At 40.7% G+C, this 17970-nt stretch overlaps 15 non-coding genes across 15 annotated transcripts; 2 read left to right on the top strand and 13 right to left on the bottom strand.

Moving 5' to 3' along the window:
* Positions 1–495: 495 nt before the first annotated feature.
* trnap-agg lies at positions 496–567 on the top strand. Its single transcript has one exon. It is a non-coding gene; the product is annotated as a tRNA-Pro (tRNA).
* Positions 568–854: 287 nt separating this feature from the next.
* On the bottom strand, positions 855–926 carry trnag-ucc. The gene has a single exon. It is a non-coding gene; the product is annotated as a tRNA-Gly (tRNA).
* Positions 927–2121: 1195 nt separating this feature from the next.
* On the bottom strand, positions 2122–2193 carry trnag-ucc. The gene has a single exon. It is a non-coding gene; the product is annotated as a tRNA-Gly (tRNA).
* A 1197-nt stretch (positions 2194–3390) lies between these two features.
* On the bottom strand, positions 3391–3462 carry trnag-ucc. The gene has a single exon. It is a non-coding gene; the product is annotated as a tRNA-Gly (tRNA).
* Positions 3463–4659: 1197 nt separating this feature from the next.
* Positions 4660–4731, bottom strand: trnag-ucc. The gene has a single exon. It is a non-coding gene; the product is annotated as a tRNA-Gly (tRNA).
* A 1197-nt stretch (positions 4732–5928) lies between these two features.
* trnag-ucc lies at positions 5929–6000 on the bottom strand. The gene has a single exon. It is a non-coding gene; the product is annotated as a tRNA-Gly (tRNA).
* A 1197-nt stretch (positions 6001–7197) lies between these two features.
* trnag-ucc lies at positions 7198–7269 on the bottom strand. Its single transcript has one exon. It is a non-coding gene; the product is annotated as a tRNA-Gly (tRNA).
* A 1197-nt stretch (positions 7270–8466) lies between these two features.
* trnag-ucc lies at positions 8467–8538 on the bottom strand. The gene has a single exon. It is a non-coding gene; the product is annotated as a tRNA-Gly (tRNA).
* A 1197-nt stretch (positions 8539–9735) lies between these two features.
* trnag-ucc lies at positions 9736–9807 on the bottom strand. Its single transcript has one exon. It is a non-coding gene; the product is annotated as a tRNA-Gly (tRNA).
* Positions 9808–10501: 694 nt separating this feature from the next.
* Positions 10502–10573, bottom strand: trnag-ucc. The gene has a single exon. It is a non-coding gene; the product is annotated as a tRNA-Gly (tRNA).
* Positions 10574–11770: 1197 nt separating this feature from the next.
* On the bottom strand, positions 11771–11842 carry trnag-ucc. Its single transcript has one exon. It is a non-coding gene; the product is annotated as a tRNA-Gly (tRNA).
* A 1197-nt stretch (positions 11843–13039) lies between these two features.
* On the bottom strand, positions 13040–13111 carry trnag-ucc. The gene has a single exon. It is a non-coding gene; the product is annotated as a tRNA-Gly (tRNA).
* Positions 13112–14308: 1197 nt separating this feature from the next.
* On the bottom strand, positions 14309–14380 carry trnag-ucc. The gene has a single exon. It is a non-coding gene; the product is annotated as a tRNA-Gly (tRNA).
* A 2389-nt stretch (positions 14381–16769) lies between these two features.
* trnap-agg lies at positions 16770–16841 on the top strand. Its single transcript has one exon. It is a non-coding gene; the product is annotated as a tRNA-Pro (tRNA).
* Positions 16842–17128: 287 nt separating this feature from the next.
* Positions 17129–17200, bottom strand: trnag-ucc. Its single transcript has one exon. It is a non-coding gene; the product is annotated as a tRNA-Gly (tRNA).
* Between the last annotated feature and the right edge of the window lie 770 nt (positions 17201–17970).

Genomic DNA, 17970 nt, shown 5'->3' with positions numbered 1-17970 from the left:
TAGGTCCACCATCTTTCACTGCAGATATGGAGGGGTAACATAAGCAGTTGTGGAGGATTGAGATGGATACGCCGAGTCTTAATCTCTCTAGTTGAAAACGGATCTATTTGAATGGGTATTTTCAACATTAATTGACTTTGATTCACGTACCTTTGCGTCATTTGACTCAAAATAAATGAGTTCCATTCTTTTGGAAGTCTTATTTTTTCATTTGCTCTTTAAAAAATGAATTGATCTCATTTTGCACTTTATTAATTTGTAAAACTCGTCATCATTATGCTGTCGCGACTGAAGAAGACAGAATGTGAAAGACACAGCAGATGAACTACAGAAGATTTGAACTGAATCATGGTCAAGATTTTGGAAGACTGTTATGCTCACAAGTAAAGCACAAAACACTCACATGATGTTCAATCGTTCCAAGCACCATGGACACGTCAATCGATATCTTCACTGTCATTGCTGCAGAAAGCAAAAAAATAACTTTTGGCATAAGGCTCGTTGGTCTAGGGGTATGATTCTCGCTTAGGGTGCGAGAGGTCCCGGGTTCAAATCCCGGATGAGCCCTTTTGCAGATCCTTGAGCAATCTCAGACAGGCAGATCTTGGGCTACTGGTCGGAACGCCGATTATCACCTCTTGGGCGCAGGACAAGGTGGCTGAATGGTTTTGGCGATGGGACTGCAAATCTATTTTGATATACACTTGTTGGTTCAACGTCGCACAACATTTATTATTTTAGATAACCTGCAGAATGTAGGAGCAATTCTGACTTCCAAGTACAACGATAATGATTCAAATGTAATACACTTGAAATGACATCCAGCCCCTAAAACAAATGAATTCCTCTGGCTCTGCATTGGCCGGGAATCGAACCCGGGTCAACTGCTTGGAAGGCAGCTATGCTCACCACTATACCACCAATGCTATGTGCAGCTCAGTAGCAACATTGAGACATCGACTCATAATTTGAACGTCATTTTGGTGGAAAGTGATAATTCACTTTCACGGTTTAGGTGTATGATTATGGCTTAGGTTGCGAGAGGTCCCTGGTTAAAAAATCTAGCATTTTAATCACTACAGGTTACCTTCAGATTAGTCCCGTGACACTTGTTGGGAACGTAGGGCAAAACGGAGAACATTGCGACAAGTGGGGTCACATTAGTTTGTAGCCCAAGATTTTGGATTCTACAAACAGAACTTGGCACATAGACGGTTGTGACTTCAGACGAGTCTCCTGACACTTGTGGGGGATGTAGAGAAAAATTGAGAATACCACCGTGTTCGTGAGGGTCTCCCCTTTCCAGAGTGGTCATACGAATTTGTAGGTCAAACGGTTCGGAAGCTAGAGATGTTTTTGTGAGAAGACCGATTATAGGTATTGTCTCATGGTTTGACAAAAACCGATCTAGGTCCACCATCTTTCACTGCAGATATGGAGGGGTAACATAAGCAGTTGTGGAGGATTGAGATGGATACGCCGAGTCTTAATCTCTCTAGTTGAAAACGGATCTATTTGAATGGGTATTTTCAACATTAATTGACTTTGATTCACGTACCTTTGCGTCATTTGACTCAAAATAAATGAGTTCCATTCTTTTGGAAGTCTTATTTTTTCATTTGCTCTTTAAAAAATGAATTGATCTCATTTTGCACTTTATTAATTTGTAAAAACTCGTCATCATTATGCTGTCGCGACTGAAGAAGACAGAATGTGAAAGACACAGCAGATGAACTACAGAAGATTTGAACTGAATCATGGTCAAGATTTTGGAAGACTGTTATGCTCACAAGTAAAGCACAAAACACTCACATGATGTTCAATCGTTCCAAGCACCATGGACACGTCAATCGATATCTTCACTGTCATTGCTGCAGAAAGCAAAAAAATAACTTTTGGCATAAGGCTCGTTGGTCTAGGGGTATGATTCTCGTTTTGGCGATGGGACTGCAAATCTATTTTGATATACACTTGTTGGTTCAACGTCGCACAACATTTATTATTTTAGATAACCTGCAGAATGTAGGAGCAATTCTGACTTCCAAGTACAACGATAATGATTCAAATGTAATACACTTGAAATGACATCCAGCCCCTAAAACAAATGAATTCCTCAGGCTCTGCATTGGCCGGGAATCGAACCCGGGTCAACTGCTTGGAAGGCAGCTATGCTCACCACTATACCACCAATGCTATGTGCAGCTCAGTAGCAACATTGAGACATCGACTCATAATTTGAACGTCATTTTGGTGGAAAGTGATAATTCACTTTCACGGTTTAGGTGTATGATTATGGCTTAGGTTGCGAGAGGTCCCTGGTTAAAAAATCTAGCATTTTAATCACTACAGGTTACCTTCAGATTAGTCCCGTGACACTTGTTGGGAACGTAGGGCAAAACGGAGAACATTGCGACAAGTGGGGTCACATTAGTTTGTAGCCCAAGATTTTGGATTCTACAAACAGAACTTGGCACATAGACGGTTGTGACTTCAGACGAGTCTCCTGACACTTGTGGGGGATGTAGAGAAAAATTGAGAATACCACCGTGTTCGTGAGGGTCTCCTCATTCCAGAGAGTGGTCATATGAATTTGTAGGTCAAACGGTTCGGAAGCTAGAGATGTTTTTGTGAGAAGACCGATTATAGGTATTGTCTCATGGTTTGACAAAAACCGATCTAGGTCCACCATCTTTCACTGCAGATATGGAGGGGTAACATAAGCAGTTGTGGAGGATTGAGATGGATACGCCGAGTCTTAATCTCTCTAGTTGAAAACGGATCTATTTGAATGGGTATTTTCAACATTAATTGACTTTGATTCACGTACCTTTGCGTCATTTGACTCAAAATAAATGAGTTCCATTCTTTTGGAAGTCTTATTTTTTCATTTGCTCTTTAAAAAATGAATTGATCTCATTTTGCACTTTATTAATTTGTAAAAACTCGTCATCATTATGCTGTCGCGACTGAAGAAGACAGAATGTGAAAGACACAGCAGATGAACTACAGAAGATTTGAACTGAATCATGGTCAAGATTTTGGAAGACTGTTATGCTCACAAGTAAAGCACAAAACACTCACATGATGTTCAATCGTTCCAAGCACCATGGACACGTCAATCGATATCTTCACTGTCATTGCTGCAGAAAGCAAAAAAATAACTTTTGGCATAAGGCTCGTTGGTCTAGGGGTATGATTCTCGTTTTGGCGATGGGACTGCAAATCTATTTTGATATACACTTGTTGGTTCAACGTCGCACAACATTTATTATTTTAGATAACCTGCAGAATGTAGGAGCAATTCTGACTTCCAAGTACAACGATAATGATTCAAATGTAATACACTTGAAATGACATCCAGCCCCTAAAACAAATGAATTCCTCAGGCTCTGCATTGGCCGGGAATCGAACCCGGGTCAACTGCTTGGAAGGCAGCTATGCTCACCACTATACCACCAATGCTATGTGCAGCTCAGTAGCAACATTGAGACATCGACTCATAATTTGAACGTCATTTTGGTGGAAAGTGATAATTCACTTTCACGGTTTAGGTGTATGATTATGGCTTAGGTTGCGAGAGGTCCCTGGTTAAAAAATCTAGCATTTTAATCACTACAGGTTACCTTCAGATTAGTCCCGTGACACTTGTTGGGAACGTAGGGCAAAACGGAGAACATTGCGACAAGTGGGGTCACATTAGTTTGTAGCCCAAGATTTTGGATTCTACAAACAGAACTTGGCACATAGACGGTTGTGACTTCAGACGAGTCTCCTGACACTTGTGGGGGATGTAGAGAAAAATTGAGAATACCACCGTGTTCGTGAGGGTCTCCTCATTCCAGAGAGTGGTCATATGAATTTGTAGGTCAAACGGTTCGGAAGCTAGAGATGTTTTTGTGAGAAGACCGATTATAGGTATTGTCTCATGGTTTGACAAAAACCGATCTAGGTCCACCATCTTTCACTGCAGATATGGAGGGGTAACATAAGCAGTTGTGGAGGATTGAGATGGATACGCCGAGTCTTAATCTCTCTAGTTGAAAACGGATCTATTTGAATGGGTATTTTCAACATTAATTGACTTTGATTCACGTACCTTTGCGTCATTTGACTCAAAATAAATGAGTTCCATTCTTTTGGAAGTCTTATTTTTTCATTTGCTCTTTAAAAAATGAATTGATCTCATTTTGCACTTTATTAATTTGTAAAAACTCGTCATCATTATGCTGTCGCGACTGAAGAAGACAGAATGTGAAAGACACAGCAGATGAACTACAGAAGATTTGAACTGAATCATGGTCAAGATTTTGGAAGACTGTTATGCTCACAAGTAAAGCACAAAACACTCACATGATGTTCAATCGTTCCAAGCACCATGGACACGTCAATCGATATCTTCACTGTCATTGCTGCAGAAAGCAAAAAAATAACTTTTGGCATAAGGCTCGTTGGTCTAGGGGTATGATTCTCGTTTTGGCGATGGGACTGCAAATCTATTTTGATATACACTTGTTGGTTCAACGTCGCACAACATTTATTATTTTAGATAACCTGCAGAATGTAGGAGCAATTCTGACTTCCAAGTACAACGATAATGATTCAAATGTAATACACTTGAAATGACATCCAGCCCCTAAAACAAATGAATTCCTCAGGCTCTGCATTGGCCGTGAATCGAACCCGGGTCAACTGCTTGGAAGGCAGCTATGCTCACCACTATACCACCAATGCTATGTGCAGCTCAGTAGCAACATTGAGACATCGACTCATAATTTGAACGTCATTTTGGTGGAAAGTGATAATTCACTTTCACGGTTTAGGTGTATGATTATGGCTTAGGTTGCGAGAGGTCCCTGGTTAAAAAATCTAGCATTTTAATCACTACAGGTTACCTTCAGATTAGTCCCGTGACACTTGTTGGGAACGTAGGGCAAAACGGAGAACATTGCGACAAGTGGGGTCACATTAGTTTGTAGCCCAAGATTTTGGATTCTACAAACAGAACTTGGCACATAGACGGTTGTGACTTCAGACGAGTCTCCTGACACTTGTGGGGGATGTAGAGAAAAATTGAGAATACCACCGTGTTCGTGAGGGTCTCCTCATTCCAGAGAGTGGTCATATGAATTTGTAGGTCAAACGGTTCGGAAGCTAGAGATGTTTTTGTGAGAAGACCGATTATAGGTATTGTCTCATGGTTTGACAAAAACCGATCTAGGTCCACCATCTTTCACTGCAGATATGGAGGGGTAACATAAGCAGTTGTGGAGGATTGAGACGGATACGCCGAGTCTTAATCTCTCTAGTTGAAAACGGATCTATTTGAATGGGTATTTTCAACATTAATTTACTTTGATTCACGTACCTTTGCGTCATTTGACTCAAAATAAATGAGTTCCATTCTTTTGGAAGTCTTATTTTTTCATTTGCTCTTTAAAAAATGAATTGATCTCATTTTGCACTTTATTAATTTGTAAAAACTCGTCATCATTATGCTGTCGCGACTGAAGAAGACAGAATGTGAAAGACACAGCAGATGAACTACAGAAGATTTGAACTGAATCATGGTCAAGATTTTGGAAGACTGTTATGCTCACAAGTAAAGCACAAAACACTCACATGATGTTCAATCGTTCCAAGCACCATGGACACGTCAATCGATATCTTCACTGTCATTGCTGCAGAAAGCAAAAAAATAACTTTTGGCATAAGGCTCGTTGGTCTAGGGGTATGATTCTCGTTTTGGCGATGGGACTGCAAATCTATTTTGATATACACTTGTTGGTTCAACGTCGCACAACATTTATTATTTTAGATAACCTGCAGAATGTAGGAGCAATTCTGACTTCCAAGTACAACGATAATGATTCAAATGTAATACACTTGAAATGACATCCAGCCCCTAAAACAAATGAATTCCTCAGGCTCTGCATTGGCCGGGAATCGAACCCGGGTCAACTGCTTGGAAGGCAGCTATGCTCACCACTATACCACCAATGCTATGTGCAGCTCAGTAGCAACATTGAGACATCGACTCATAATTTGAACGTCATTTTGGTGGAAAGTGATAATTCACTTTCACGGTTTAGGTGTATGATTATGGCTTAGGTTGCGAGAGGTCCCTGGTTAAAAAATCTAGCATTTTAATCACTACAGGTTACCTTCAGATTAGTCCCGTGACACTTGTTGGGAACGTAGGGCAAAACGGAGAACATTGCGACAAGTGGGGTCACATTAGTTTGTAGCCCAAGATTTTGGATTCTACAAACAGAACTTGGCACATAGACGGTTGTGACTTCAGACGAGTCTCCTGACACTTGTGGGGGATGTAGAGAAAAATTGAGAATACCACCGTGTTCGTGAGGGTCTCCTCATTCCAGAGAGTGGTCATATGAATTTGTAGGTCAAACGGTTCGGAAGCTAGAGATGTTTTTGTGAGAAGACCGATTATAGGTATTGTCTCATGGTTTGACAAAAACCGATCTAGGTCCACCATCTTTCACTGCAGATATGGAGGGGTAACATAAGCAGTTGTGGAGGATTGAGATGGATACGCCGAGTCTTAATCTCTCTAGTTGAAAACGGATCTATTTGAATGGGTATTTTCAACATTAATTGACTTTGATTCACGTACCTTTGCGTCATTTGACTCAAAATAAATGAGTTCCATTCTTTTGGAAGTCTTATTTTTTCATTTGCTCTTTAAAAAATGAATTGATCTCATTTTGCACTTTATTAATTTGTAAAAACTCGTCATCATTATGCTGTCGCGACTGAAGAAGACAGAATGTGAAAGACACAGCAGATGAACTACAGAAGATTTGAACTGAATCATGGTCAAGATTTTGGAAGACTGTTATGCTCACAAGTAAAGCACAAAACACTCACATGATGTTCAATCGTTCCAAGCACCATGGACACGTCAATCGATATCTTCACTGTCATTGCTGCAGAAAGCAAAAAAATAACTTTTGGCATAAGGCTCGTTGGTCTAGGGGTATGATTCTCGTTTTGGCGATGGGACTGCAAATCTATTTTGATATACACTTGTTGGTTCAACGTCGCACAACATTTATTATTTTAGATAACCTGCAGAATGTAGGAGCAATTCTGACTTCCAAGTACAACGATAATGATTCAAATGTAATACACTTGAAATGACATCCAGCCCCTAAAACAAATGAATTCCTCAGGCTCTGCATTGGCCGGGAATCGAACCCGGGTCAACTGCTTGGAAGGCAGCTATGCTCACCACTATACCACCAATGCTATGTGCAGCTCAGTAGCAACATTGAGACATCGACTCATAATTTGAACGTCATTTTGGTGGAAAGTGATAATTCACTTTCACGGTTTAGGTGTATGATTATGGCTTAGGTTGCGAGAGGTCCCTGGTTAAAAAATCTAGCATTTTAATCACTACAGGTTACCTTCAGATTAGTCCCGTGACACTTGTTGGGAACGTAGGGCAAAACGGAGAACATTGCGACAAGTGGGGTCACATTAGTTTGTAGCCCAAGATTTTGGATTCTACAAACAGAACTTGGCACATAGACGGTTGTGACTTCAGACGAGTCTCCTGACACTTGTGGGGGATGTAGAGAAAAATTGAGAATACCACCGTGTTCGTGAGGGTCTCCTCATTCCAGAGAGTGGTCATATGAATTTGTAGGTCAAACGGTTCGGAAGCTAGAGATGTTTTTGTGAGAAGACCGATTATAGGTATTGTCTCATGGTTTGACAAAAACCGATCTAGGTCCACCATCTTTCACTGCAGATATGGAGGGGTAACATAAGCAGTTGTGGAGGATTGAGATGGATACGCCGAGTCTTAATCTCTCTAGTTGAAAACGGATCTATTTGAATGGGTATTTTCAACATTAATTGACTTTGATTCACGTACCTTTGCGTCATTTGACTCAAAATAAATGAGTTCCATTCTTTTGGAAGTCTTATTTTTTCATTTGCTCTTTAAAAAATGAATTGATCTCATTTTGCACTTTATTAATTTGTAAAAACTCGTCATCATTATGCTGTCGCGACTGAAGAAGACAGAATGTGAAAGACACAGCAGATGAACTACAGAAGATTTGAACTGAATCATGGTCAAGATTTTGGAAGACTGTTATGCTCACAAGTAAAGCACAAAACACTCACATGATGTTCAATCGTTCCAAGCACCATGGACACGTCAATCGATATCTTCACTGTCATTGCTGCAGAAAGCAAAAAAATAACTTTTGGCATAAGGCTCGTTGGTCTAGGGGTATGATTCTCGTTTTGGCGATGGGACTGCAAATCTATTTTGATATACACTTGTTGGTTCAACGTCGCACAACATTTATTATTTTAGATAACCTGCAGAATGTAGGAGCAATTCTGACTTCCAAGTACAACGATAATGATTCAAATGTAATACACTTGAAATGACATCCAGCCCCTAAAACAAATGAATTCCTCAGGCTCTGCATTGGCCGTGAATCGAACCCGGGTCAACTGCTTGGAAGGCAGCTATGCTCACCACTATACCACCAATGCTATGTGCAGCTCAGTAGCAACATTGAGACATCGACTCATAATTTGAACGTCATTTTGGTGGAAAGTGATAATTCACTTTCACGGTTTAGGTGTATGATTATGGCTTAGGTTGCGAGAGGTCCCTGGTTAAAAAATCTAGCATTTTAATCACTACAGGTTACCTTCAGATTAGTCCCGTGACACTTGTTGGGAACGTAGGGCAAAACGGAGAACATTGCGACAAGTGGGGTCACATTAGTTTGTAGCCCAAGATTTTGGATTCTACAAACAGAACTTGGCACATAGACGGTTGTGACTTCAGACGAGTCTCCTGACACTTGTGGGGGATGTAGAGAAAAATTGAGAATACCACCGTGTTCGTGAGGGTCTCCTCATTCCAGAGAGTGGTCATATGAATTTGTAGGTCAAACGGTTCGGAAGCTAGAGATGTTTTTGTGAGAAGACCGATTATAGGTATTGTCTCATGGTTTGACAAAAACCGATCTAGGTCCACCATCTTTCACTGCAGATATGGAGGGGTAACATAAGCAGTTGTGGAGGATTGAGACGGATACGCCGAGTCTTAATCTCTCTAGTTGAAAACGGATCTATTTGAATGGGTATTTTCAACATTAATTTACTTTGATTCACGTACCTTTGCGTCATTTGACTCAAAATAAATGAGTTCCATTCTTTTGGAAGTCTTATTTTTTCATTTGCTCTTTAAAAAATGAATTGATCTCATTTTGCACTTTATTAATTTGTAAAAACTCGTCATCATTATGCTGTCGCGACTGAAGAAGACAGAATGTGAAAGACACAGCAGATGAACTACAGAAGATTTGAACTGAATCATGGTCAAGATTTTGGAAGACTGTTATGCTCACAAGTAAAGCACAAAACACTCACATGATGTTCAATCGTTCCAAGCACCATGGACACGTCAATCGATATCTTCACTGTCATTGCTGCAGAAAGCAAAAAAATAACTTTTGGCATAAGGCTCGTTGGTCTAGGGGTATGATTCTCGTTTTGGCGATGGGACTGCAAATCTATTTTGATATACACTTGTTGGTTCAACGTCGCACAACATTTATTATTTTAGATAACCTGCAGAATGTAGGAGCAATTCTGACTTCCAAGTACAACGATAATGATTCAAATGTAATACACTTGAAATGACATCCAGCCCCTAAAACAAATGAATTCCTCAGGCTCTGCATTGGCCGGGAATCGAACCCGGGTCAACTGCTTGGAAGGCAGCTATGCTCACCACTATACCACCAATGCTATGTGCAGCTCAGTAGCAACATTGAGACATCGACTCATAATTTGACCGTCATTTTGGTGGAAAGTGATAATTCACTTTCACGGTTTAGGTGTATGATTATGGCTTAGGTTGCGAGAGGTCCCTGGTTAAAAAATCTAGCATTTTAATCACTACAGGTTACCTTCAGATTAGTCCCGTGACACTTGTTGGGAACGTAGGGCAAAACGGAGAACATTGCGACAAGTGGGGTCACATTAGTTTGTAGCCCAAGATTTTGGATTCTACAAACAGAACTTGGCACATAGACGGTTGTGACTTCAGACGAGTCTTCTGACACTTGTGGGGGATGTAGAGAAAAATTGAGAATACCACCGTGTTCGTGAGGGTCTCCTCATTCCAGAGAGTGGTCATATGAATCGTTCCAAGCACCATGGACACGTCAATCGATATCTTCACTGTCATTGCTGCAGAAAGCAAAAAAATAACTTTTGGCATAAGGCTCGTTGGTCTAGGGGTATGATTCTCGTTTTGGCGATGGGACTGCAAATCTATTTTGATATACACTTGTTGGTTCAACGTCGCACAACATTTATTATTTTAGATAACCTGCAGAATGTAGGAGCAATTCTGACTTCCAAGTACAACGATAATGATTCAAATGTAATACACTTGAAATGACATCCAGCCCCTAAAACAAATGAATTCCTCAGGCTCTGCATTGGCCGGGAATCGAACCCGGGTCAACTGCTTGGAAGGCAGCTATGCTCACCACTATACCACCAATGCTATGTGCAGCTCAGTAGCAACATTGAGACATCGACTCATAATTTGACCGTCATTTTGGTGGAAAGTGATAATTCACTTTCACGGTTTAGGTGTATGATTATGGCTTAGGTTGCGAGAGGTCCCTGGTTAAAAAATCTAGCATTTTAATCACTACAGGTTACCTTCAGATTAGTCCCGTGACACTTGTTGGGAACGTAGGGCAAAACGGAGAACATTGCGACAAGTGGGGTCACATTAGTTTGTAGCCCAAGATTTTGGATTCTACAAACAGAACTTGGCACATAGACGGTTGTGACTTCAGACGAGTCTTCTGACACTTGTGGGGGATGTAGAGAAAAATTGAGAATACCACCGTGTTCGTGAGGGTCTCCTCATTCCAGAGAGTGGTCATATGAATTTGTAGGTCAAACGGTTCGGAAGCTAGAGATGTTTTTGTGAGAAGACCGATTATAGGTATTGTCTCATGGTTTGACAAAAACCGATCTAGGTCCACCATCTTTCACTGCAGATATGGAGGGGTAACATAAGCAGTTGTGGAGGATTGAGACGGATACGCCGAGTCTTAATCTCTCTAGTTGAAAACGGATCTATTTGAATGGGTATTTTCAACATTAATTGACTTTGATTCACGTACCTTTGCGTCATTTGACTCAAAATAAATGAGTTCCATTCTTTTGGAAGTCTTATTTTTTCATTTGCTCTTTAAAAAATGAATTGATCTCATTTTGCACTTTATTAATTTGTAAAAACTCGTCATCATTATGCTGTCGCGACTGAAGAAGACAGAATGTGAAAGACACAGCAGATGAACTACAGAAGATTTGAACTGAATCATGGTCAAGATTTTGGAAGACTGTTATGCTCACAAGTAAAGCACAAAACACTCACATGATGTTCAATCGTTCCAAGCACCATGGACACGTCAATCGATATCTTCACTGTCATTGCTGCAGAAAGCAAAAAAATAACTTTTGGCATAAGGCTCGTTGGTCTAGGGGTATGATTCTCGTTTTGGCGATGGGACTGCAAATCTATTTTGATATACACTTGTTGGTTCAACGTCGCACAACATTTATTATTTTAGATAACCTGCAGAATGTAGGAGCAATTCTGACTTCCAAGTACAACGATAATGATTCAAATGTAATACACTTGAAATGACATCCAGCCCCTAAAACAAATGAATTCCTCAGGCTCTGCATTGGCCGGGAATCGAACCCGGGTCAACTGCTTGGAAGGCAGCTATGCTCACCACTATACCACCAATGCTATGTGCAGCTCAGTAGCAACATTGAGACATCGACTCATAATTTGAACGTCATTTTGGTGGAAAGTGATAATTCACTTTCACGGTTTAGGTGTATGATTATGGCTTAGGTTGCGAGAGGTCCCTGGTTAAAAAATCTAGCATTTTAATCACTACAGGTTACCTTCAGATTAGTCCCGTGACACTTGTTGGGAACGTAGGGCAAAACGGAGAACATTGCGACAAGTGGGGTCACATTAGTTTGTAGCCCAAGATTTTGGATTCTACAAACAGAACTTGGCACATAGACGGTTGTGACTTCAGACGAGTCTCCTGACACTTGTGGGGGATGTAGAGAAAAATTGAGAATACCACCGTGTTCGTGAGGGTCTCCTCATTCCAGAGAGTGGTCATATGAATTTGTAGGTCAAACGGTTCGGAAGCTAGAGATGTTTTTGTGAGAAGACCGATTATAGGTATTGTCTCATGGTTTGACAAAAACCGATCTAGGTCCACCATCTTTCACTGCAGATATGGAGGGGTAACATAAGCAGTTGTGGAGGATTGAGATGGATACGCCGAGTCTTAATCTCTCTAGTTGAAAACGGATCTATTTGAATGGGTATTTTCAACATTAATTGACTTTGATTCACGTACCTTTGCGTCATTTGACTCAAAATAAATGAGTTCCATTCTTTTGGAAGTCTTATTTTTTCATTTGCTCTTTAAAAAATGAATTGATCTCATTTTGCACTTTATTAATTTGTAAAAACTCGTCATCATTATGCTGTCGCGACTGAAGAAGACAGAATGTGAAAGACACAGCAGATGAACTACAGAAGATTTGAACTGAATCATGGTCAAGATTTTGGAAGACTGTTATGCTCACAAGTAAAGCACAAAACACTCACATGATGTTCAATCGTTCCAAGCACCATGGACACGTCAATCGATATCTTCACTGTCATTGCTGCAGAAAGCAAAAAAATAACTTTTGGCATAAGGCTCGTTGGTCTAGGGGTATGATTCTCGTTTTGGCGATGGGACTGCAAATCTATTTTGATATACACTTGTTGGTTCAACGTCGCACAACATTTATTATTTTAGATAACCTGCAGAATGTAGGAGCAATTCTGACTTCCAAGTACAACGATAATGATTCAAATGTAATACACTTGAAATGACATCCAGCCCCTAAAACAAATGAATTCCTCAGGCTCTGCATTGGCCGTGAATCGAACCCGGGTCAACTGCTTGGAAGGCAGCTATGCTCACCACTATACCACCAATGCTATGTGCAGCTCAGTAGCAACATTGAGACATCGACTCATAATTTGAACGTCATTTTGGTGGAAAGTGATAATTCACTTTCACGGTTTAGGTGTATGATTATGGCTTAGGTTGCGAGAGGTCCCTGGTTAAAAAATCTAGCATTTTAATCACTACAGGTTACCTTCAGATTAGTCCCGTGACACTTGTTGGGAACGTAGGGCAAAACGGAGAACATTGCGACAAGTGGGGTCACATTAGTTTGTAGCCCAAGATTTTGGATTCTACAAACAGAACTTGGCACATAGACGGTTGTGACTTCAGACGAGTCTCCTGACACTTGTGGGGGATGTAGAGAAAAATTGAGAATACCACCGTGTTCGTGAGGGTCTCCTCATTCCAGAGAGTGGTCATATGAATTTGTAGGTCAAACGGTTCGGAAGCTAGAGATGTTTTTGTGAGAAGACCGATTATAGGTATTGTCTCATGGTTTGACAAAAACCGATCTAGGTCCACCATCTTTCACTGCAGATATGGAGGGGTAACATAAGCAGTTGTGGAGGATTGAGACGGATACGCCGAGTCTTAATCTCTCTAGTTGAAAACGGATCTATTTGAATGGGTATTTTCAACATTAATTTACTTTGATTCACGTACCTTTGCGTCATTTGACTCAAAATAAATGAGTTCCATTCTTTTGGAAGTCTTATTTTTTCATTTGCTCTTTAAAAAATGAATTGATCTCATTTTGCACTTTATTAATTTGTAAAAACTCGTCATCATTATGCTGTCGCGACTGAAGAAGACAGAATGTGAAAGACACAGCAGATGAACTACAGAAGATTTGAACTGAATCATGGTCAAGATTTTGGAAGACTGTTATGCTCACAAGTAAAGCACAAAACACTCACATGATGTTCAATCGTTCCAAGCACCATGGACACGTCAATCGATATCTTCACTGTCATTGCTGCAGAAAGCAAAAAAATAACTTTTGGCATAAGGCTCGTTGGTCTAGGGGTATGATTCTCGTTTTGGCGATGGGACTGCAAATCTATTTTGATATACACTTGTTGGTTCAACGTCGCACAACATTTATTATTTTAGATAACCTGCAGAATGTAGGAGCAATTCTGACTTCCAAGTACAACGATAATGATTCAAATGTAATACACTTGAAATGACATCCAGCCCCTAAAACAAATGAATTCCTCAGGCTCTGCATTGGCCGGGAATCGAACCCGGGTCAACTGCTTGGAAGGCAGCTATGCTCACCACTATACCACCAATGCTATGTGCAGCTCAGTAGCAACATTGAGACATCGACTCATAATTTGAACGTCATTTTGGTGGAAAGTGATAATTCACTTTCACGGTTTAGGTGTATGATTATGGCTTAGGTTGCGAGAGGTCCCTGGTTAAAAAATCTAGCATTTTAATCACTACAGGTTACCTTCAGATTAGTCCCGTGACACTTGTTGGGAACGTAGGGCAAAACGGAGAACATTGCGACAAGTGGGGTCACATTAGTTTGTAGCCCAAGATTTTGGATTCTACAAACAGAACTTGGCACATAGACGGTTGTGACTTCAGACGAGTCTCCTGACACTTGTGGGGGATGTAGAGAAAAATTGAGAATACCACCGTGTTCGTGAGGGTCTCCTCATTCCAGAGAGTGGTCATATGAATTTGTAGGTCAAACGGTTCGGAAGCTAGAGATGTTTTTGTGAGAAGACCGATTATAGGTATTGTCTCATGGTTTGACAAAAACCGATCTAGGTCCACCATCTTTCACTGCAGATATGGAGGGGTAACATAAGCAGTTGTGGAGGATTGAGATGGATACGCCGAGTCTTAATCTCTCTAGTTGAAAACGGATCTATTTGAATGGGTATTTTCAACATTAATTGACTTTGATTCACGTACCTTTGCGTCATTTGACTCAAAATAAATGAGTTCCATTCTTTTGGAAGTCTTATTTTTTCATTTGCTCTTTAAAAAATGAATTGATCTCATTTTGCACTTTATTAATTTGTAAAAACTCGTCATCATTATGCTGTCGCGACTGAAGAAGACAGAATGTGAAAGACACAGCAGATGAACTACAGAAGATTTGAACTGAATCATGGTCAAGATTTTGAAAGACTGTTATGCTCACAAGTAAAGCACAAAACACTCACATGATGTTCAATCGTTCCAAGCACCATGGACACGTCAATCGATATCTTCACTGTCATTGCTGCAGAAAGCAAAAAAATAACTTTTGGCATAAGGCTCGTTGGTCTAGGGGTATGATTCTCGCTTAGGGTGCGAGAGGTCCCGGTTTCAAATCCCGGATGAGCCCTTTTGCAGATCCTTGAGCAATCTCAGACAGGCAGATCTTGGGCTACTTGTCGGAACGCCGATTATCACCTCTTGGGCGCAGGACAAGGTGGCTGAATGGTTTTGGCGATGGGACTGCAAATCTATTTTGATATACACTTGTTGGTTCAACGTCGCACAACATTTATTATTTTAGATAACCTGCAGAATGTAGGAGCAATTCTGACTTCCAAGTACAACGATAATGATTCAAATGTAATACACTTGAAATGACATCCAGCCCCTAAAACAAATGAATTCCTCTGGCTCTGCATTGGCCGGGAATCGAACCCGGGTCAACTGCTTGGAAGGAAGCTATGCTCACCACTATACCACCAATGCTATGTGCAGCTCAGTAGCAACATTGAGACATCGACTCATAATTTGAACGTCATTTTGGTGGAAAGTGATAATTCACTTTCACGGTTTAGGTGTATGATTATGGCTTAGGTTGCGAGAGGTCCCTGGTTAAAAAATCTAGCATTTTAATCACTACAGGTTACCTTCAGATTAGTCCCGTGACACTTGTTGGGAACGTAGGGCAAAACGGAGAACATTGCGACAAGTGGGGTCACATTAGTTTGTAGCCCAAGATTTTGGATTCTACAAACAGAACTTGGCACATAGACGGTTGTGACTTCAGACGAGTCTCCTGACACTTGTGGGGGATGTAGAGAAAAATTGAGAATACCACCGTGTTCGTGAGGGTCTCCCCTTTCCAGAGTGGTCATACGAATTTGTAGGTCAAACGGTTCGGAAGCTAGAGATGTTTTTGTGAGAAGACCGATTATAGGTATTGTCTCATGGTTTGACAAAAACCGATCTAGGTCCACCATCTTTCACTGCAGATATGGAGGGGTAACATAAGCAGTTGTGGAGGATTGAGATGGATACGCCGAGTCTTAATCTCTCTAGTTGAAAACGGATCTATTTGAATGGGTATTTTCAACATTAATTGACTTTGATTCACGTACCTTTGCGTCATTTGACTCAAAATAAATGAGTTCCATTCTTTTGGAAGTCTTATTTTTTCATTTGCTCTTTAAAAAATGAATTGATCTCATTTTGCACTTTATTAATTTGTAAAAACTCGTCATCATTATGCTGTCGCGACTGAAGAAGACAGAATGTGAAAGACACAGCAGATGAACTACAGAAGATTTGAACTGAATCATGGTCAAGATTTTGGAAGACTGTTATGCTCACAAGTAAAGCACAAAACACTCACATGATGTTCAATCGTTCCAAGCACCATGGACACGTCAATCGATATCTTCACTGTCATTGCTGCAGAAAGCAAAAAAATAACTTTTGGCATAAGGCTCGTTGGTCTAGGGGTATGATTCTCGCTTAGGGTGCGAGAGGTCCCGGGTTCAAATCCCGGATGAGCCCTTTTGCAGATCCTTGAGCAATCTCAGACAGGCAGATCTTGGGCTACTGGTCGGAACGCCGATTATCACCTCTTGGGCGCAGGACAAGGTGGCTGAATGGTTTTGGCGATGGGACTGCAAATCTATTTTGATATACACTTGTTGGTTCAACGTCGCACAACATTTATTATTTTAGATAACCTGCAGAATGTAGGAGCAATTCTGACTTCCAAGTACAACGATAATGATTCAAATGTAATACACTTGAAATGACATCCAGCCCCTAAAACAAATGAATTCCTCTGGCTCTGCATTGGCCGGGAATCGAACCCGGGTCAACTGCTTGGAAGGCAGCTATGCTCACCACTATACCACCAATGCTATGTGCAGCTCAGTAGCAACATTGAGACATCGACTCATAATTTGAACGTCATTTTGGTGGAAAGTGATAATTCACTTTCACGGTTTAGGTGTATGATTATGGCTTAGGTTGCGAGAGGTCCCTGGTTAAAAAATCTAGCATTTTAATCACTACAGGTTACCTTCAGATTAGTCCCGTGACACTTGTTGGGAACGTAGGGCAAAACGGAGAACATTGCGACAAGTGGGGTCACATTAGTTTGTAGCCCAAGATTTTGGATTCTACAAACAGAACTTGGCACATAGACGGTTGTGACTTCAGACGAGTCTCCTGACACTTGTGGGGGATGTAGAGAAAAATTGAGAATACCACCGTGTTCGTGAGGGTCTCCCCTTTCCAGAGTGGTCATACGAATTTGTAGGTCAAACGGTTCGGAAGCTAGAGATGTTTTTGTGAGAAGACCGATTATAGGTATTGTCTCATGGTTTGACAAAAACCGATCTAGGTCCACCATCTTTCACTGCAGATATGGAGGGGTAACATAAGCAGTTGTGGAGGATTGAGATGGATACGCCGAGTCTTAATCTCTCTAGTTGAAAACGGATCTATTTGAATGGGTATTTTCAACATTAATTGACTTTGATTCACGTACCTTTGCGTCATTTGACTCAAAATAAATGAGTTCCATTCTTTTGGAAGTCTTATTTTTTCATTTGCTCTTTAAAAAATGAATTGATCTCATTTTGCACTTTATTAATTTGTAAAAACTCGTCATCATTATGCTGTCGCG

The sequence above is a fragment of the Oncorhynchus mykiss genome, chromosome 9 (genome assembly GCF_013265735.2).
Source record: "Oncorhynchus mykiss isolate Arlee chromosome 9, USDA_OmykA_1.1, whole genome shotgun sequence".
Classification (NCBI taxonomy): Eukaryota; Metazoa; Chordata; class Actinopteri; order Salmoniformes; family Salmonidae; genus Oncorhynchus; species Oncorhynchus mykiss.
This window is presented reverse-complemented; position numbering and strand designations above follow the sequence as displayed.